Source organism: Ptychodera flava, unplaced genomic scaffold, assembly GCF_041260155.1.
Source record: "Ptychodera flava strain L36383 unplaced genomic scaffold, AS_Pfla_20210202 Scaffold_32__1_contigs__length_2955704_pilon, whole genome shotgun sequence".
In the NCBI taxonomy this organism is placed as follows: Eukaryota; Metazoa; Hemichordata; class Enteropneusta; family Ptychoderidae; genus Ptychodera; species Ptychodera flava.
In genome coordinates, this window is record NW_027248354.1 from 440,728 (window position 1) to 455,499 (window position 14,772).

Consider the following 14,772-nt stretch of genomic DNA (forward strand, 5'->3'; position numbering starts at 1 on the left):
TCTTTAACGGGTTTTTGACAACCAGGCCTTTAGGTATGACGTTGTATTTACGGCATTTTGACAGGAACATGATGTCTGACTGTACCTGTGCAAGGTGCTTCTTTAGGTTGACAAAAGTCCACCTCATTCGGCTTACTACGGTGCTTGACATCTTGATAAAGTTTCAATAGAGCCGTGTTGATCTTGACTAAATCTTGTGAATATTGTTGAGGGTAGCACACTGTAGATCAACTTTTTTAGTATGACATAAGCTTTCGGAGACAACAGTCTACTTTATCAGATGTAGGCCTACTAGTGGAATGGACAAAGAAGCAAAAGGCCAAATGCATCGTGGGTAATGGACAATGCCTAAAGGAGGTGTCAATGTGAAACAAAGAGTTTGAGCAAAGGTGTAAAAACACTGTTGAATGAGGACAATGGTTGGAACAACTTGGGCAAAATACAGCCAAAATAGCTCTGAGTATACGCATACATATACACTATATATACACATATACACTATACTGTGCATAAACATATGCAAAGTAAGGAGGCTAATTCAGGCTGTGATATAGCAGGTTTTGGCGGGAAAGCAAGAAGTGTCTTTGACTTTTATTGGTCAGAGATGACCCACACGTCAAAAAGAATTAAAACTATGTGAAGACACAGGATCTTGGAAGGAACTGAAGAGATTACAATCTGTTTTCATTATAAAGGAATTAAGAAGTAGCTCTCTTTGTATAACGTTTCTCAACACTGACTGCACCATTGCACTCGTCAATTTATCTAAATTTTCAACGAAAGATAAGAGACACCCCCAATAACACTTTCCCACTTAGCCTCCCGCGTGTTTTGCTCCTTTTAATTAAAATTCTAACCTGTCACATATCCCAGTGAAATCCCTGTCATTATACCCATCCAAATTAAAATTACTATATGGTTTAATACTGATTATAGCGTGTGATTTTATATCTGTACAATCATTCTGTTGTCACTTTGTATTGTTTGTTTCACCTTTTCCAACCATAATGAGATAACCGATGTTAATCTAGCAGGATACATCAGGATTTGAAAGGTCTTTACTTGTTACTATGGCTATACTACTTTCAATTTTACAAATACATGTATTACTATTTACTTTTCTATGTGGTGGGGGTCAGTCAAAATTTTTGAGTTGGATAGGGGGTTACTTAAATCCGTCCTGGTAGGCAGGGGGTTACTCGAAACTTTGTGAGTTTCCAACGAAATTCCTCCGACAACTAGACCATATTAATGACGGCTCCCACAGTGCAATACCCTTGAACTGAATGCAAACAATTTTTTTTTTAACCATAATTATCAATGACGTTCCAGAGTGGCATAAGATAAATCTTATTCGCTCAGCCGATTTATGTATATTATCATACCAGCGAAGGTCGCGGACGCCTATCTGTATAGTTCCGACTACAGTGAAATATAATTCGTATTTTAACATGTTAGATGCGAGTTCATATCAGTTACATCTCAAAATAGAAGAATGGCAATTTTTACACGGCAATATTCTAGCGCATAGAAATACATGATACTTGCGGGTAAAAATAAAAAAGCTATAGCACATCAATATTAAGTCATGAAAACAGGAACAAAAACACTTAATAATTCAAGTTGATTTGTTAATAATTACATTTATTGTTCTGCTGTACAGAGTAAAATCCTAAAGTTATCAAAATATTTGAAGCAGCCATGCTGTTAGTAACGACTTATTTGGCTTGGCTATGCTCTAAATCTTAAAATCGAGGTAAACCTTAGCCTTATCCAACCTACACGGATACTACCATGACCTCTGTGACAGTGGTCGAAGAGGACCTCAGTTACGACATAAATTCTGACCTGCACTAGTGTATTTATTGAACACTGCATCTGTATGTCTATTTACTACCCGAAGTGAAGTCATCTTTCTTCTTCAACCTACATCATACATATAAATATCAACACATCGATGTCATTAGTGTTCCTTATTTAAACTGCACTTCCAGGGGTCATGAGGCCGCCCAAAACAGTCTTCGACATTCTGTTGAAAATACCCAACAAGACAAGCGAGTTGTGTTTTCAGGTCTTGGAGCAACCTATGTTATTATGTTTTGAGAAAAGGTCATTGAAAATAGAGCTTAGTGCTTTTGTAGTAAGCGAATGTCAATGGCTTTTGAAGTTCAGTCTCAGTGACGAGTGTGAACTGTGACTTAAATGTTGCTAATCAGTTTAAGGTCCAGTATGATACCACACATCCAGGGGATGAAAGTCACAGTTCATACTCATTGTTATGGAGTGACTTCGAAACCCACTGCTACATAACCTTTATACACCTTGTTCCGTTACTGTGTAGGGGTAGCCGGGTGAGAGTCCCGATGTTGAGACTGGGTAACATAGAACATAATTACGTCAAAGTTGTACATGTTAAAGAGACCACATTTTAAGCTTTTACAGAGGTAATGGATTATATGAGGATAAGAGTGATTTAAGCCTGGCATCGGCTGCACGTGAAGCTCATCTGTAATTTATGGCGCACGAAGACAATGCTCGAGATAGAATAATATTCATATTGGTATGAAAGTCCTACTTGATATTTGTGAGTGCGGAATGTTTTTGACATTTTGTCAGATTCTTTATTGTGTTTAATGAAATTTACGCAACTGCATTGATTATTTTGGACTTGTATACGTTTGATATTTCCATTTTTGTGTTCTGCAGACCCACTCTTGTACAGCATGTTTTCGTTCTTCAAAATATTCGGATTCATGTCTTATACATGATATTTATTGCTGAATTTATTGCTGAATTATGTCATGGTTTCAATCATTATTCAAATGACTAGAAAAAATGTCAAATATTCAATATGAAATAAATGAAACATTCCTTTTTCATTGTCAGTGACTGTATTGACAGCATTCGTTATTGACAACAAAAAAGTAAATTTCAGTACTTGTAATGGTAAATACAACCCTACTCTGGAAAAGAAATAAAAAAAAACACTACATACATTATTTGCTTTAAGGTTCCAAGACAAGAAATTTGACCTTTTTAATCTAACAATTCTCTAACAGTTAGTAAGATCAGAACGCCCGTGAAGTATACATTTTCTGAAAGCCTAGATACATGTATACGTGAACATTTGGTAACCACAGTGCCACCACTGTTTACATAACTGACACGTAAAAGGTAATTTGCATAACCTTTCAAAATCGGTTTTCCCTATGTTTTGTCCCAATACTTCAAAAAATCTGACTCAAACTTGCTGGAATGCAAGCTGTCAAAACACTCTTCCAAAGTGTGTCTCAGATTTTTTATATCTGCTTAGTTTTTTTGAGCACAATTTTAAAGAAATCAACTACGGTTAAATTTACTGCTCTGGAAGTTTTTCTGGCATAAAAACTGTTTAAGAAGGTTTTATAAAAATTCTGAGACACACTTTTGAAGACCCTTAGAACAGCTTGCACTCACAAAAATTTCACACATATCTCAAAGCATTGAAAAAACATAGGGAAAACCAATTTTTGAAAGGTTATGCAAATTACCTGTCACGTGATAGGTATGTAAATAATGGTGACACTACGGTAACAAAAATGTTTCCTATATCTAGGCTTTCTGAAAATTTATAATTTACGGGGCTTCTGAGCTAATTAAACACTAGAGCATTGTTAGTTTTACTGGTCATTTCTTGTCTTGGAACCTTAATAAGCAAGGATACCGTGAGTTATCAACTGCTTTTGTTCGAAGTTTATCGTAACAGCGTGTGGCCTAATGATACATCATATATATCATTGTGCACTGCGCGAAGAGTGAATCTACGACAAGAACGGAAACATTGTGGTTAGTCATTCCTCAGATCTCGCTTCCGCCTAAAAGATCAGCGACAGTAAATGGTGAACCTGTGATTTATTAGATGATATTTATTAGATTTACATATGCACTGTTTGATTTGATAAATCGTGGAAAGGGCCTATACTGCCGGTAACAGAATGACCATAAGAGCAACGTGGCGTTTTGAAAGACGCTGTGATCTTTCGACCTTCCGTAATAATTACTATAATACTACGATGCATGTCCATTGCGTTTAAATTGGTCGAGCTGTACCACGTGACTGCCTTCAAATGCACTGTAATGGTTTCTTTTCATGCTAATGAATTGAATAATATCGTAAACATAGTAACTTTATGGCTAAAACGGGCTCGGCAAGCCTCGCCGTTATTTTTTGATTTCCTCTCGCCCTTGCCATAAATATAGAAATAACGGGCGACGCGCTGACCCTTAACGTTTATTTATGGGCAAGTGCGAGAAGAAAGCCAAAAAATTCAAGGGCGAGGCTTGCCGAGCCCATTTATTTGGCCTTCCTCGAGCCAGCGCCCATAAATAAACGTTAATGGTCAGAGCGGAGACTGTTATTTCCATGATAATGTCAACGAATTGGAGAAACCGTCAAAATTGCGAAAAATGTTCTGAGCAAACGACAACTGGGCCCGAGATCTGAGCAATACGCTACACACTGTCGCGCGCGCTGTAAAATATTAGCAAATCCGAACATATTTTCAGAAAAAAGTGTATCTCAACTTGGTCCACAAGTGCTTCATTATATTATGTGATTGATTATGATTTACGTTTGAGCTGTAAAGTTACGATACTTTGAGTTGTCAATCTTATTATTCATATTCACGGGCATGTAAACAGACCATTACTGTGTATTTGTGGTCAGTCACGCAGTTCAACTCGATCAATCAAAATGCGACAGGAGGGGGATGGTAACATAATAAAGTATTAATGGTCAGCGCGTCGTCCGTTATATCTATAACTTGGAAAAGATGTTATATGCAGTCAGCAGTTGTTATGATGTTAGCTGGCATTACATTTACGTATGCGCTCCTTTTCTGCTGTTTCTTACTGAGCGGCCGGTAACTATGTCACCTTATGCCACTCAACCAAACAAACAAACGCGAACAGGAAGCAAGCTGGGTAGCGAGTGTTATACGCGCCCTATGCCTCAAAGGGCCACTTAACTTCATTACGATCTGAACGTTAGTAAATCTCATAGTAGACCCTGGACGGGATCTGTTTATTTCCGTTAAAACCCTTTACTCCCAGTGGTTAGATAAACTACTAACTGAAAATATGCACAATGAATTAAAGTTTTGTTGTAATTTGCCGACCTGTTACTCTTTAAAAGAATTTAAATTTAATCCTTGTAATTGTACTTTTGTCTAGTTCAATAAACAATTCAAGTAAGGAAATATTTCGCATCTTCTAAAGATGTTTTGGAAAAGAAAGGATGTTTCGGCTGCCTCTTTCATCATATACGCTCCTTTCTTGGCATAGATATTTACATATAACATGATGAGAAATTGCTCGGTCAATACTTAAGCCATACTGGCAATGAACAATATATGTCCACTTTAAGGCAATGTTGTTAATTCTGCATTCAACTGGTAAAGCCTGAGTACAGGTTCCTGATATCAATAGTGTAACAAGATATCCGACGGACGACAATGATTTGTGCCGTCAAATAGACTAATGCCGGTCGGTCAGAGACAAGTAATGTATGTCTATCTCTACCCAAACTTCCGGACAGTTATAGTGTTTCCTGTATAGTATTGAAATAGCAGTTGATTTTTAGTCTGGTTTTACATAATGTCCCTTCCCAACTACGGCTACCGTAATGATTTATTTGCATTATGAGGCAACTTGTTAAGACATGTTTAAAAAGCGCGCTTCGGGAGTTCCAGGTGAAGAGCTTTCTCGTGTAAGTGTTCAAAGCACTCAGTCGATAAGAAGGAAATTGTTACACACGAGTAATAATTTAGCCTATCTTATATGGCAAAATTGTGACAATCTCTTACTAAATTTTTGATCGAAACACTGAAATGTAAAAGTTACTCGGCGACCATGGAACGCCATGGAAAACTCACGTGTGTTTCACTGTACGGAAAAAAGGATATTTAGTTGAAGAAATTAACAAACAATACTCCCGATTTGCGTGCTGCTTTGGCGAGACCGAACGAGATTTCGATTGTTTAGCGAACACCTTCCTATGTCAAATCAGTTTATTCATAGATATACCCATACGAAGTATTCTGATACCATTACGAATCTTTGAATCTGACTCTGATACTGTCTTAGTGTCTGACCCTAATTTTTAAATGACGAAGAACATCTGTTTATGTTGTGGTACAGCGATCGCTAAAGCAGGTATCCAATGTGTTTTTGTTATTTCTGTTCACCCAAAGTCGCATTCTGTACTTTTAGCATGGAATTATGTAATATAATTAGTTTTGAAATATTCAAGATAGGTCTTTCCGATCATCTTTTGTTACATAAAGTAACGTGGTGAGTGTGAGCCGTTGTTGGACGGGGTCAGGGTGTTTCGTGCCTCACTTTCTATGATTTGTAGCCTTAGTAACTTGCAGTAATAGCGCCTAAGAATATGCCAACGGAACGCGTTTCAGAATATTTCCAAATCAAAACCTTGTGAGTTAAATTGTTTTGTTTTTCATTCAGCTTAAGCTTGTGTTCATGTTTGAATGAGAAAACAGTTGAAATATGATAAGAAATTACATACGTCTTTCACAACTTAATTCAGAGACGATCTTATTATTTTTTACTTGCTATATTTGTGAGAATAACCCACCGAGTATTTAGTGTGTTTGAATGAAAAAAGACTAGCCTCCATTCAAAGCAACTAACCATGGAGGTAAAAAAGATTACCTCCATGAATGTTACTGATAAAGATAAAATTGATCAGTATAGAAATAATGAAGAATGTGTGAGTTTGCGTTGGCCATTAATAGGTTATACTAAGATATCTTGTAAACTTTGTTTAAATATATTCTGCCTGTGCTCCTAAGCCTAGTTTGTATAGATTACTCCTAAAAAAGTTCAGACATTATTATTTTGAAAAATTTAAAATCAGTCCCCAGTACCCTCAAGGTATAAGTAAAAATTATACTACAAATGATAATAATAAAGAAACGAAAAAAATAAACACTAGTCTAGAATGATTCAACTGATGGTATTGTTTCCAGGCGCAAAAACTAAAGTTAATCCACAATTACACTAGAGTTCAAGGTGATTATACAATGGTGGTTGTCTGTAAGCACAGTCATGTAAAAAGACAAACCACGCTAGCTATCTTGGATTTTTTTTGTTAGTAAAACTGACAATAATTCCTAAAAGTACGTCCATACCGAAGAACGGTCTTCGAGCAGTAAAACTCAGTAAAGCATTTCAATGCATTATGGATGAAGACGCTATCAATGAAATTCCACACGTGTCATCACACTCAACAACACACTGTAGACATAATCACAATCACATGACATACAATCGTAACCAGGATTACACACATGTGTTTTATGCAAGATCAAGCAGAAATCAATCTGTTTTTGTACAAGTTGTAAATCTTAGGTAGAATTTACATTTTTCCAGAGACAAGATGTACCTCACTGAAAAAAAATACTCCATTTCCTTCCATAACTATTCACCATTGCCAGACTGAATTTAGTTTAATGAGTACCTAGTATTTGCTGAGCTTGCAAATTAAAACATCTTACAAATACACATTCAGCTTTATTTTGATGTATTATATGTCCAATGCCCTTCAAAAATCATACAGTCAAATGAGAATTTCCAATAAATTCAGTAGATTTATTTCTTCCCTGCATGTCAATAATGACTGGCAAGTTATATATACATGGAAATAAGGATTTGTTAAATTGACATAGTGGATCTTTAAAGGCTTTATCATTCTATAACTGAGTTTTTCACTGTCTAAAATAATCTGTTACTTGTAACAGTACCAGGTTTGGTTCTAATTATGCTTTCTCATTGTATACACAAGGACCTACTGTTGTTTTCTTCTCAAAGCTAACATTAAAAAAAAAAGAAAAATGAAACCTGTCAGAATTTTGTCGGGGTCACAAGAAAATACTTGTTTATGAATAATATTCTTGAATAGAGATCGGATTAAATTACAAAGTAGTTCATGGCATGTGAAATATATACTTTAATTATTAAAATGTTGACAAGCAATGAAAAATTACAAACTATATCATATGTATGTGAAAGGAAGGTAAAATCTTTACATGCATGTATGTCAAAGATATCCTTTAGTAATAGCATTTACAAAATCATTTACTATGGAGGCCACTGCAAACATGACATTGCAGAGTACTTTATACATTTTGAGACTTTGGAACAGAATAGCATGGGGAGTGTGGCTTATGATGTTCAGTGAATTCAAACGAATGCCTTACATAAAACTACAGCAGGATTTCATTTTACCTGTTTTCTATTGTATACGGCAATGTGTACTATTAATAGGCATGCTTGTTGAGATTGTGATGTACTAGTTTATGTAATATTGCAAACTGAACATACATAATCTCTCACAAACTGAGCTATTTTCAGTGGTCTTCTTTACATTCTGCATCACAACTTACATGAAATATCTAGATAGGAGACCTCTATTTTTTCAGAGAAGGTCATCTGAATGTGCCCCTAATTAAGGAAAGGCAAATCACTCCTTACAAAAGTGCAATGTGCTTTTAGAGTTTAACTGTATTTTTATTCCCTTAGTGATTTAAGGTATGGACCATCAGATTTTGTATTGACTTCATCAGAAGAAAGATAAAGTGACCTTTCTACAGAGAAATATATATTATGGCTCCATATTGCCACTGAAATTTAAATTTTGTATTTGCCTGTTATGACTTGTGGAGTGTTCTACTTTTTCATGGTAAAAAACCAAACAAAAACCAAATATAACGTTTTGATGTTTTATTTTTTCAAGTCATGTAAACTATGACGTGACATACATTTGTCATTTAATACTATCCATTGTGCAAAGGTCATGTAGCATCACTGATATATAACAATATACACACATATACTTATTCTGCACGTGTCAAGTACGTTAGGTATACACGTACATATACTAATAATATGCATAAGTACAGTGTACACTTGGTGTGCAAAGTATACTCTTGATCTTCATAAATATACTCTACGCATATGAACGTATTATAATGTTCCGTATACAAAGATATACGTTACGAATACAATTAACATTGTGTTCGATATACGTCAAAATACGTAAATAAGCTGAACATACATCAAGCATTTTGTTCATTGAATGACATTGCCTCTGAGTCAGTTTTTCACCTAGACAGGGTAATATGATGATTTACCCTCGGTTAACATGTTGGCATCACAAGCATTTTTGCAAGGGAGAATCCCATGAAGTCATGCCAGTCAAATCTCAGAGATATAAATACAACACAAACGGGATGGAATCCCTTAATATTCTGGCAAAAGGGGACAGTCGATCCCCTTCTGTAGCCATCATGGATGACACAGTGATTGCCTATAAGTGCTTGTCCTGCACTGAGTATGTATAAAGTAAGCTTCCACTGCTGTCTTTCACTCGAAAACTGATGAATTTTGGGGTATTAATATATGTGTGTGTTTTGGGGGATACCTAGCGGATTATTTTCACATTATGACAGGACTGTTTCATCCAATTACTGTTTTGAAATAGTTTTTATCTGCTGCAGGCAAAATAAAGTCATTAGCATAACAAAAACATTTAACTTAATGCATTTTAGATGCATTACAGATCTATAAGATTTAATATTGCTTAAACACATTCATGAAACTTCTTTTTCATGTATGTATTTGCACATGTTATTACTGGCGAAGCTTTATTGTTGTGTTAATATCATTCAAATTATTTAATTTCCCAAAAATTTGTCCAATCAAGAATCCTGCTAGGTTTGACATGCACATCATTGCGGTGGGTAACATGTATGTCTTCTCATTATACTGAATTGTGCAAGTGACAAAGCTCAATGGTAATGACCATATACAGAATAACAGAATAAGCCATGCTACATACACTGTACATGACATCTGCAAATGCATGATAACACTTGCTACAAAAAATACCTAAGAAATGTGTTAATGTCACGAAAGCCATAACGTGAGGTCATAAGGCATTATATGATTACATACATTTATTACAGGCAGTTTACAGAACACTTCAATGACAAAAAGCCTTTGAAGGAACTCCGCTTTGATCTTGTATAGTGACAAACAAACATAGAAGTGGGTTTGTACTTTCTGGATATGGTCATAGAGAGCGAAAATTCACTTCATGGCGGCCATCTTTGTTTTGAACCAAATTGCCATTGTGTAACGCATGTGAACTTGGTTAGCGTTTGTTTTTACTTACGTCCATTTGTTGTGTTATCTTAACGGTGATTCGTGAAATTTTATATAGATGCAATAGACAAGTACTTTTGCTTACATGTCTCATCTTTATATAAAAAATACAGATAGGTTAACCCCAATATAAGGAAAAAGTACTTAAAATTAAATGACGAAATCTACAATACCTTAATAAAGGTAAATTTACAGCAAGAGAATGATGCTTCGACGTGATTACATTTTATCTGTAGGATATTTTTTGCCATTTTAGGGAAGACATCAAAAGTTCAAAGTGAAAACTATATGTTGAAAGTTGATCAGAGGTTCCCATTATTTCCTTACTGTGATACTTACAATCATATATAAACATACTCAGGTCTTGTGATGTTGCAAAGACAACATTTTTCAAAAACACCTTCATTTCATTTAAAACACGTATGGGTGTGTAACTGTAAATGTAACAGCAATATCAAAGTATCAAATGTTCTCGATCGGGTTTGCCACAAAAGCAGTGAACTTGCAAAACCGCTCAAGATTTTCACTCAGTTATCGCTCGGGGAGAATTTGAAAGTAGAGGGGAGAACACGCAAGAGACCGAGAGGGCCGTGAGATGTCCACCCTCTCGCATTGAAACTTTTGAGAAATCGATATATGCAATGGTGCAATCTGAGAGGTGTTTCGTTTTTCAACAAGACAAACCGTTTGAAAATATCATTTGACATTGATATCTATAGGTCATGCTCTGCGTTATCAGTGTTTGAGGAGCAATAGTCAACAATCCAAAAATGACAATTCATTTTTACTTGGCAAAAACAGCTCTCAGATTACCAGAGATTGACGGGCAAGAATTTAAAGGAATGTTAAAATAAAACAAAAAAATAATCGTCAAAATCATAAAAAAATGTCGCTTAATTCTGCTCCCATTATTAGACACCGTACACAAATCTACCACTAATTCACGCTCAATGTCGCTGTGTAAAAGACGAATCGTGTCTAACGTAGCACTACAACATTTTACACACGATCTGAAATTTGGAAACTTCTAACCTCATCGATCGTCGGTGATAATGACGCAGAGACACCGTAAATTCATGAAGCGTATTCTATTCAGACGGTCAAATATTTTGTTGTGAAGTTTCCGTTGGCGTCACGAATCCCTACGCTGCAATATCGATTGCAATACAGGGGCTGACGTGAACATACGCGACTTAGCTTTGTTCCATCATTCAAATTGACCGTAGCCTTATTTCGATGTAAAACCAATGGCAGCTTTGCGAAGCCAATAACTAATGAAATTCTTTCGTTAAAATAATTTTGAACACGGCAATGACTGACAGACAAGCAAACGTTTCGGACCATTTCAAACGCATAGCAAAGACTGACAGTTAAGAAACACATCAGATATAATCAGGCGATCTTAGTTTCACATGGAATCACGTTGCTATCTTATTACGCACAGAATTTCATCTTTTAAAATTATTCCCAAAACGATGAGCTATTTTTGTCCCAATATTTGCTTCTCATGCCAAAATAAAACAAAGCTAATTGGCTTAGGGCTCGATTACTGTTAATATGAGTACTCTACCAAATGTCAAACCATTTTCAATCCGACATACATGTGATAACACAAACCACACCACTTTCTAGCATGCTGCTTGCATCCAGCGCCGCGACGCATTGCGTAATTGGGTCATTTGAAAATCTCATGTTTTTTGTAAAAGATAGTAAGGTATTACAGTGAGGGTAAATATTTGTTTATTTCAGTCATTATTCGTTTGCAACATTGAAATTTTACAGCCGGGGAAACTGCCTCGCTTTGCAATTCCTCAGGTTGGCAGCATATGTTGGAAAGCTTGATAGTTTCTACGATTATAAATAAACAAAAATAGGATATCGTTATATTGTTTCTGGCGGACAGATCTTTTTTGGATTACCCTCCCTTTCCCCAACTTTAAGAATTAAAGTTTTTATCCGACATCGCTCTTGTGAAGTTTTCCGTTAATCAAATCGATGTCAATAACAAATAAAACGTACCAAAATCTGTTAAATGTACAGTCTTGAACACTTCACCTAAAAGTACTAAGTACAGATTAACGTCAATACACTCAAAAGCTTATTGAAAAATAAAACTAAAATGAGTAAAAATGTCAACGGCCTACGCTTGTCAAACCAATGAAGGTTGTCACGGAGTAGACAAAATCAAGGTATTCTACATTTGTAATTATATAAAGTCATAGACCAGTTAATTTTTTAGGATTGCATTGTATTGCCATGGCTATTCTCAGTGCAGCTAAGTACCTGAGAGAGAGAGAGAGAGAGAGAGAGAGAGAGAGAGAGAGAGAGAGAGAGAGAGAGAGAGAGAGAGAGAGAGAGAGAGAGAGAGAGAGAGAGAGAGACAGACAGACAGACAGACAGACAGACAGAGACAGACAGAGACAGACAGACAGAGATTAAGGATAATCTACGAAGTGTTCTACTCAAATGATATGTATTCTATGCATTGAAATGTCGATAATAGAATGGTCCTGTGTGGAAATGCAGAAATAAGAAATTTACCTTTGCTTTCTATTTTTTAAGAAAAGTGATCAAAATATGCTAGATATATATTTCACAAGTTTACTTCTATGGCCGTCCCATCGTTGACTTCAACGCAAACCGTTTTACTAAATACAATATTATAGTATTTGATGTGTTTGGCATCTAGATCAATAATTGTTAATCTAGTCGGTTGAGTTAACTAAGAGGAATCTATCAGCTTGATTTTCGTTTTGATTGCCTTTAATACAGTAAAGGATGATCTTACATCAGTACTTTCCATGAGATTTTTAGTTTCTTCCGTAAGTTGTGGAAATGTTGATCGATCGCTTGGCTCTTTTCTCCAACAGGAAAGCATCATGTCGTATCTGTTGTACATAGGTGGTATGACATTTCAAACGATGTGATTCAGAGGACAATAGATAAATAAACTGTAGAGGCAGATTTAACATAATCCGAGATTGCACAACATTTACAACAATTTCAAAAGGTCTGATATTGCTGATGCGCACAAATCTTTAAATATCATTTGAGACTTTCCTTATTTGCTTCATCAACTATTATAAACGCTGTAAATTTGTCTTCCTCTCCTCGTGGGTTTTCTGTTTCTGTTTTCTTTCTTGTTTTTCAATGAAATAAAAATAATAATAACAATAAAAATAGAATATAAACGCCGACTTACATTTTGTCTGTGCAATGTGTTGGTTTCAGTAACCTAAATCCTCTTTTCAGACTGGTCATCACCTCGTTCCTATCCATTCCCTTAAATGGATCATCCCCTAGAGAGATATATTACAAATTGAATGGATGTATCAAATGGAGATTTCTTTCTTTACTAGTGACTGGACAAGTTATCAAGCACGTTAACAGACAAGCAGCGACAACTATAATGGTAAAAGGTGTGTCTCAATAGAAACATACAATTATGTTGTTTTTTTTTTTTGCAATCTGTGATTGTTGTTTGAGGCAAATGAGAATAAGTGTAAATTAGAGCATGTAAAATTATCTACTAAAAGGTTTACCAAATGTAATTATCTCCCAAAAAACAACACCGAACGACCAGACTTCTGTCTTGGAGTTAAACGTCCATCTTGATAATGTCTCCGGTGCCATCCATTGATAAGGTAATTGATCCTAAAGAAAAAAATAGTGACAGAAACGCGGTTAGACTAAAATAACACAGCAAAGGTAGACAACACAACAAAAGCGAAGGACAAAAAGCACAACAACAACAGAAACATATTCGTCACTGCGAATGTCATTGGTGATTCATCTTATGGTAACTCACCTTTTTCGCCAAGTCTTGCATTTTGCTGCCATAAATCAAATCAGTGGCATAGCTAAAATTTGATATTTTGCACACATTTCCATTGAAGACCAACACATTTTGTGCCAATAGGTTCCTGTGCGTTACCTGGGATAGAGAATAAAATGTATATAATCGACTTGATTTCCTGAAATGTGGGCTTCAGTTATTTCATAGTTTTATCCCAAATGTATTCCACTGCTACTTGAAAATGTCATTTCTTTTCTTTTAACATCAATACAAATTGTCGGGCTGAAAAGTCAAAGTTTATGCAGGATGGTAAGATGCCTGATTTGCGAGAACTTTCATACGATAGAGTGTGTACATCTAGCAAAATGCTAGAATGAAACTATGAAGTGCATATGTGTACAAGAATTTTATTTTGGTATTTCACTTTAGGCTTATTTAACTATAATCCATATTTATGATAACGTTTCCTTCGTCCACATGTTAAGGGCAATCTAAGACGGGGTTTGATGAAATTGACATCATTGGAAAACACGTCAAAAATGCCGTAGATCACTTCTTCATCGGTTTATAGGGCAAATGTGAATAGAGAAGAGAAGTTTAAGTTAAATAATAATAACAATAATACTGTAACATTATATTTAGTAATCCGTGTTGACGTATATGATATTGGGGAGTACTTCTGAGTATAGCCGACACTTAGTCGTATTGAAAATGCTACAAAATAAATGTCTAAGGGAGATAGAAAGCAAACGTTT